This window comes from Cygnus atratus, chromosome 2 (assembly GCF_013377495.2).
Source record: "Cygnus atratus isolate AKBS03 ecotype Queensland, Australia chromosome 2, CAtr_DNAZoo_HiC_assembly, whole genome shotgun sequence".
Taxonomy (NCBI): domain Eukaryota; kingdom Metazoa; phylum Chordata; class Aves; order Anseriformes; family Anatidae; genus Cygnus; species Cygnus atratus.
Genome location: NC_066363.1, coordinates 154,685,588 through 154,692,999, shown reverse-complemented (window position 1 = coordinate 154,692,999; position 7,412 = coordinate 154,685,588). Strand labels below are relative to the sequence as shown.

The following is a 7,412-nucleotide window of genomic DNA, read 5'->3' as shown; positions in this document are numbered from 1 at the left end:
TTGCACAACATGGTCCTTAATTTGACTTTTTTTTCCTGACTTTCAAACGCTTTGTCTTTCAACCTTTATGATTCATTTATGTCTCTTTATTATTCTATAGCTGATAAAAAAAGAAGTGTCTACCATCAGATATATGCATCCAGTATTCTTTCTATCTCATCTGTATTTGATATATGTGCATGTATGTGTGAATTGTAGCCAGTTTACCTGCCTGAAACACTAAATCAGAAGTTGATACATACAGCAAAACAATGTGATGTTTTCAGTTGTTATCATAAGTCAAACCCTACATATGAGATTACTTCCCCTGATTTCAATAATATGGATATGCTTTCAATCCTCACACATGGGCTCAAAGTGCATAAAAAAGACATTTAATTTTACAAGCCACTGTTCAGGCTCTTGTTTCCATATTTTCATGTGACTGGAATCTCCTTATCAAGCAGATGTTTCACCTAAGTGCTGTAGTTCGCAGTGAAGGGTTGTAAACTAGGGCACATGGCATAAATAATGAAAAAGAAAGGACCTTATCTGAAGGAGTAATTATACGGCCATTAATAAAATCAAATCACTTAAGAAAGAAGAAAACTTGCCCCTGTGGGGCAGAGGGAGCACAGTCTGAAATGAAAGTAAGCTGTGTGTAAGCCAGGCTTATGAAGCAGTTGCATTGCCCTTCCACTCTTTGAAGAGGTTTTGTGGGTGAATTTCATCAGGAGAAATAGGCTCCATTTAATTTAGTACAAATCCTGTGCAAACAACAGATTTGAGTGCTTAATTTTGCATCACTAATTCTTTAAAATGTTGAACTTTCTTAAATGCAAGTTGTAGACAATTCTGCCTTGAGGATGATTTAGTACACAGAAGACAGACATGTTACCATCTCACCCCACTTAACAGAGGAATGGTAAATGCTTGGGATTTATATGACGCAAATGAATTCTGCTTACTTTCTGCTTAGAGGGTAATGTGATCTAATGGTGCCAAATGAAAGGTAACTCATGCGTAGAAAAATAGGAACACACAGATAGGGAAAAAAGCTTTCATTATAAGGAAAACAAAACAAAACAAACAAACAAACAAAAACCTGTAGAAACCATTTGATAATATTATGATATCACTCATGCATAGAGGACATGTTCTAGACACCTCTACTAACTTTATCCATGTAAATGTTCAGTTTCTGCTTGGAGAGAACTACAGCTAGTGGAAGCAAGGCAGCTCTGGGGGATGCGAAATCCCACACTGAGATACACTTCTGATATGGATGGGATATATGAACACTTAGAAATGCCTCTATTCTGAAACATTAATTACTAAAGTGACCAGATAAGTACTTTCCTTGTTCTATATATGCTAAATAGAACAGGGCCAGGGATTGTTCTCTGAATCCAAAAACAACTGACACCAACAAGTTATGTCCATACTGCATAGCATTTGGCACAGCATCTCTTCTGGACTCCCTGGAGTGTTTCTTGGAAGTCGTAATGAAACATATGAACATATTTTTTTTCAGTTCAAACTATCAAAAAAAATGTAATGGCTGTACAGAAACCTCTCACATTGGTGTTTTCACACCATGAAGATAAAAGTGTGTGTTACAGGCCCTTGGGCATGGCAGATGGTAGCGTTTGAGAATGCATATTCTGACGGAATAGTGTTAGATGACTGTGTAGAGAGCTAAAGAGCTAAACCTGGTGCATTATTGTCCAAACAGCCTGTTGAGACTTTTCTCTGGTGCATGGTAGCCTCTGAACTATCTGGGCATTGTTCAAGAAAGTGTTAGTTGGCACATGCTGATCATTTCAGGCTAACCACAGTCCAGAGCCCAAGCCTATGCCCTGGTCTTGCTTTATTTACCAATATAGATGTAGCCCCAGATGGCAGAAGTTAAGTGAGATGAGCAATTCAGACTCGTCACAACAATAGCCAAGAGCATAAATACACACCAGCCATACCCCCCCAAAAAAAAAAAAGAAAAAGAGACACTTGCACTATTTTCCTTGTATTTACTCCTGGAGAAATGCAAAACAAAAATATATAAAAGCTCACTCACCTCAGTATAAAACATTACGTTTTTTTAAGGGTTGGTTTAATTTAATTTTCAACTTTAATTTCCAATTTTTAAATCTTCTAAGACTGATTATTTTTCTAAATTAAAACATTTTAACTCATGTTGAATGAAACTGTTTTTTCTATTTGTTATTCTATTTATTCAGACAAAATTATTCACTGCATTTAATTCAAACTCAAACTTTCATGGGTGAGATTCAATTAGAGATTAAGGGTTTGCTTCCATTTCCTAAGAATACATCTCCATTGTACCACGTTCATCCCCTTAAAGTATCAGAACTATCTGCATGGGGTTGGCACATAAGACACAAGATGTACAGGAAATACAAGTGAGATAACCTACCGTATCTCATATGGCACTAATGCTTTTTTAGGTAACGAGCACATGATGTCCTCAGTATAGATGCCTGCAGTTTTGCTCTTGGCCAAGGTAGGCAGTATACTTCATGAAGAGCTATTGACCAAAGATTTTATGCACAGTTTGTCTGGCCAAAGGTAGGCACCTACTTTAGATGACTAGCACCCTAAGCTCTGCTAACTTTATCGAACTAGTTCTCCAATGAGTATGGCAGGATCCCAGGCAACTAGCTCATCTACAGACATTTAGACTTGTAGAAGTACATTTTGCCATATAGATCTAAACTCGCAAAGTATTCAATTTGCAGATGCAGGATGGAAACTGTAAATAAGGTAATTGCAATATCACGATATTTTGATATTTTTTCATTCACGTCTGAGGATAACAGTGTTTTTTGTTTGTTTGTTTGTTTTTGTTTGTTTTTCCTTCTAGTTCCTACTGGGCAAGGCTGGACATTGTTCCTGCATAACCATAACAGTCTCATGACAGGCATCTGGTGACCGATTGTGCTATGGGAGAGAAAGATCAGTGCTACACTGAATTATACAACTCTTATTGATTAATATCGCTTCTCGGCCTTTTGGCTAAGATCAAGTGTAGTAATGTGTCTTTAAGGCAAATTTACCCAGGGGAAATGCACAGAGATGACCTGTCTCAGAAGAAAATTTCCCCTGAATCATTTGGGCCTTGCCAGACTTACTTGACAGACAGTTTCAAACTTAAGGTGACAAACACTGCTTAAAAAAGTTGTAAAGGTATTTACAAGCAATGTTTGATACCTGAGCTCTCAGCTACCAGAAGCCCTTACAATTTATTCTGGCTTTGTTTGGAGACTTTACACTTAATCCCAACACGTGGGTAAGGTAATTGGTAAGTAATGACAAATCTCAGGAAAGTGATTCAGATGCTGCTGGTTTGAGATTTTTTTCCTTTTAAGTCTTTCTGGTTGGTTTGATTTTCATCAGGCCACCCAGCACCACAGGTAATTAAGAAATATGCAGACACTAATGTTTCAATTCTGTTGAGCTTCCTCAGCTTCCTGGCTATGGATGTGGCTACACTTTCAAATATCAGGAAAATATCAGTATCAAAACATGTTCTTATTGTTTTCCCTTGGAGGTTGCGGAAAAGCATTTACTGTTTAAGATGATGCCAATGCAGATGATCCACTGGTTATCACTGCTTCTCTTTGCTCAAGTCTGTGTTTTTTAATAGCAGTGGTGCCTTTTTCCCAATTTGCTCCAACTCTGAGCAGCAATAAACAGAGCTCTGTTTACTAACACAAAGCATTTCATTTCTTCACGGTGTCATGAATACAAAGCAAACACAGAACATTACACAACTGGTGACACTTAAATGTAAGTCAATTATGCAGGTTTAATATATTATACACATAGCATCTGTACATGCAATGGCATGGGAGTAAAAAACTTAAATAATTAAGTTAATGGGAAAGTACTGGGTATTTAAAGGGCACAGAGGAGAACAAATGGAATTTGTTTTGCGTGAGGGTTTACAGAGTCGTGAAATGAGGGAGGCTGGCATTTTTAGAAAAGCTATGGTCTGCCTCTCAGCTCACAAATAGGTAGTTGATGAGACCTTTCTCATCCCAGACTTGCTTTCTGGAATTGTTTTAAAGTATTTTTACGGATTTGGTTATGTTCTTAAACTATAGTGGCATTGTCCCTGGTTTATACTAGAACCAAGGACAAAAACAGACACAAAAGCAATTTGGGATGGAGGGAAAACAACTAAAAGTTAATTGCAGAGTGATAAGAATGGGTATGGAGAAAAAAAAAAAATAAAAATCAAGAAACTACTAGCTCCCTGCTGTAGTTATGGCCATAAAACTTGGAGTATGTATGTTTCTTCCAATATAACCATCAATGAAATAGTCAATAATGTTGCTATAAAATTGTACAGATCTGCTCTGCAAAGTGAGTATAAGAACATGTTGCCTTCTTACAATAGCAGACTTCTTCGCTCTGTGAAGCCAAAATCCGATCTTCTAATTGAAGTGTCAAACATAACTGTACCTGGCATATTGCCCTCCATCCAAACAGACTCACGCTGCTTTACAAACATTAAGGAAAAATTTATGCATGGTCAGACAGCTGGTGTGAGGTCTATACACCATTTATATCCTACTTAAGTCTTCACGGCACTCTTCCTGAGTGATAGGCAAACTTCATTAGGGCTGTTTAACAGAGAGAGGACTTTCTGTACAGAGGGGTTATATGACTTGCTTATATTTTAATCAGGAGAATAAAAAGAGAAACATGTTGTCACAGGATAACCTAAAAATTAAAAGAAATATATTTAAAAAAAAAAAAGATGGAAAAATAAATCCTGATTCTGATTCAAAGGTCTTTCTGGAAACAAGTGAAAATTTAACAAGGAGAAAGAGAAGCATACTTTATCTCTCCTCTCTTTTTTCTTGCCATAGTGTATCAGACAGATCTCTGCACCAGTAAAGTTCTGTAATTTCTCCTTCTATCTTTCTGATAATCCTAGGGTGGATTTCACTTAGTCTTGATTGAGTCCATTTAAGCATGTTTCTAGTAGTTCCATATAAATCTGATCCCCTGAGATGTTCATAAAATGACTGTTTCTTAAGGACATTGCATAATTCTTTAATGAGAAAAAAAAATATTAAGTATATCACAGCTATGTCATAATCCTTTGTTATTTGACTTACACCCTTGCTCAAATTTAGATTAGATAAAGAAACCTGCTTTCACAGTAGCTACTGTTGTAACCTTGCTCAAATACGTGGTTACTTTTCCCTCTATGCTAACACAAATTCACTAAAATAAAAATGCAATTTATTCAATAGCCTAGAGAATAACACTAACACTTATTTAACAGAATAGCAGACTATACATGCAAGCCTGATTAAACATAGAACTATGTTCTGATTTTTTTTTCCTTTGCTGAAATATCTTTAGTTTCCATGAAACTTTGTGAAACAGAATATGTAGTAAAAATGGAAAGACAAAATATGCTGTATAGCATCATTTAGATATAAATAGGGGCAACTGCAGTTCATGTCCATTCACACTGACAGAAAATATGTGTTAACTGGTTTATGTCTTCATTTAGAAGGCTCATTTAATTCAAAGTTACCTCCTTTGACAGGAAAAACAGTGGAGGAAACTAATCACAGAATGGCAGAAATTGTTTCATAAATAGTGCCCTGAGATATCCAAAATGAGATGTTCCTAAATGTTCAATGCTATGGTTTAACTGTGCTCCTAGTGAAATCAGGGACATCTTCAGTGGTATAATGTAGAATATACCAGAAACTGTTTTCTTTGAGTGCTTATAAAAACAAACAAACAAAAATGTAAGGAAAACAAATCCAAAGAAAATATGATAATATAAAGATTTCAATTATCTAAACTCAAGTCACTTAAAGAAAGTTGTTCAAGTCTCTCCAGGGAGTACAAAGAAAGCCTGTGGTTCATACGTAGGTGCCATTATATATATTACAGAGCCAGTGGTGTTTTGCTTCATTCCGAGTTTATCTCAATATCATCTGAAAACAGTGATAAAGGTAAACTGAACATTCTTGATACTGTTCTCTTGTAGTAAGGTCAACTTACTGGCCTGGGAAAACTTGTGTGCATCCCGTTAAACATTCTTATTCACTAGAACAGGGTGCAATCCACAGCATTTATTGATAATAGACCCTGAACAGTGCTAGGTCCTGAAAGCTGTCTGGGAATTGACTGGGACACTGCTAGTTAATGAAAGTCAAACTATGCCAAGAACTACTCTACAAGCACCCAGTCTACATTTCAATGCCAAATAACATTTTCTGTGCTCTCTTTAAGCGCAGTTGCAGCCTTGTCTCCTATGTGTGAAGGAGTCTGGACCTTCTTTGGGAGTGGGCTAGCAGATGTACCCCAAATCAGAGACTATTCTGATGAAGGATATGCCTGTAGTAGACAATTCTAAGCAACACATACACATTTATATTTATGAGTTGGACATGACTGCAGTTTCAGGGAAGAAAAAAAAATCAAGGCAAAGAACTTGCTAATGGATTGATAGCAGATCTCATTTACTCTTTCAGTCTGTATGAATGTCAGTAGCGTAAGAACACTGAACAATGTCATTTGAATTTGAATCCTACTTGTTACTGAGCTTCAGCTGTTCCTGAATATATGACAGATGGGCATGGTGAGTGGTTCATTCACCACCATTGTGTCCCTCAAAGTTACCCAGAAGAATAAGAAAATCTTTGTTCACTTTCGTGATGCCCATTTTGGCTATAATTTTAAGAATGCAGAGAGTGAATTGATAATATTTATTACTCCTTTGGCAGAGTCTGGAGAACAACTGGCTCATTTGTAGTTAAGAAAAGATATCATCATAGTGTTCTTTCTTCCCTCTGTCTGACAGCATCAATGGATGATCATCATTTCAAAAACTCTTCTTTCATTTAATATATAAGACCTTAAATATATAATTTCTTACCTTTTGCTTTCCAATGTTCCTGGTACACTAGGTTTCATGTTCCCAGACATTCACTATTCATCAAGTTTCTCTCTTCCTCTGTGGGATGGTGTGCATGGGGAAATGTCCTCAATGACATTAATGGCTTTACCTCTAAAAACTTATTTTACAAACAAACTGAGGACTGACAAACCAAGTACACCTCAAATGAAGTTAAAACACAGATTTTGGACAAATTTCTATTCACAACATCAAGCTAAGCCTTGATTCATGAAGTATGTGAGAACTCCCAGACTTATTTAAAGGATCTGAAACAAGGAATCTGTTTCATATTACCCTGTAACAACTTGTGCATATGTAGTGGGTTTATGTGGCAAGGTTTTGGTAGCATGAGGATGCAGGGGTGGCCTCTGTGAGTAGAATCCAGAAGCTGCCCCATGTTAGATAAGGGCCAGTTTCAGCTGGCTCCAAAAGGGACCCACTGCTGTCCATAGCCAAACTAGTAAGCGATGTTGTTTGCACC

General features: G+C 36.8%; 1 pseudogene; it reads left to right on the top strand.

The window, feature by feature from the left end:
• Positions 1 to 2,992: 2,992 nt before the first annotated feature.
• Positions 2,993 to 3,151, top strand: LOC118255498 (uncharacterized; annotated as a pseudogene).
• Positions 3,152 to 7,412: the final 4,261 nt, after the last annotated feature.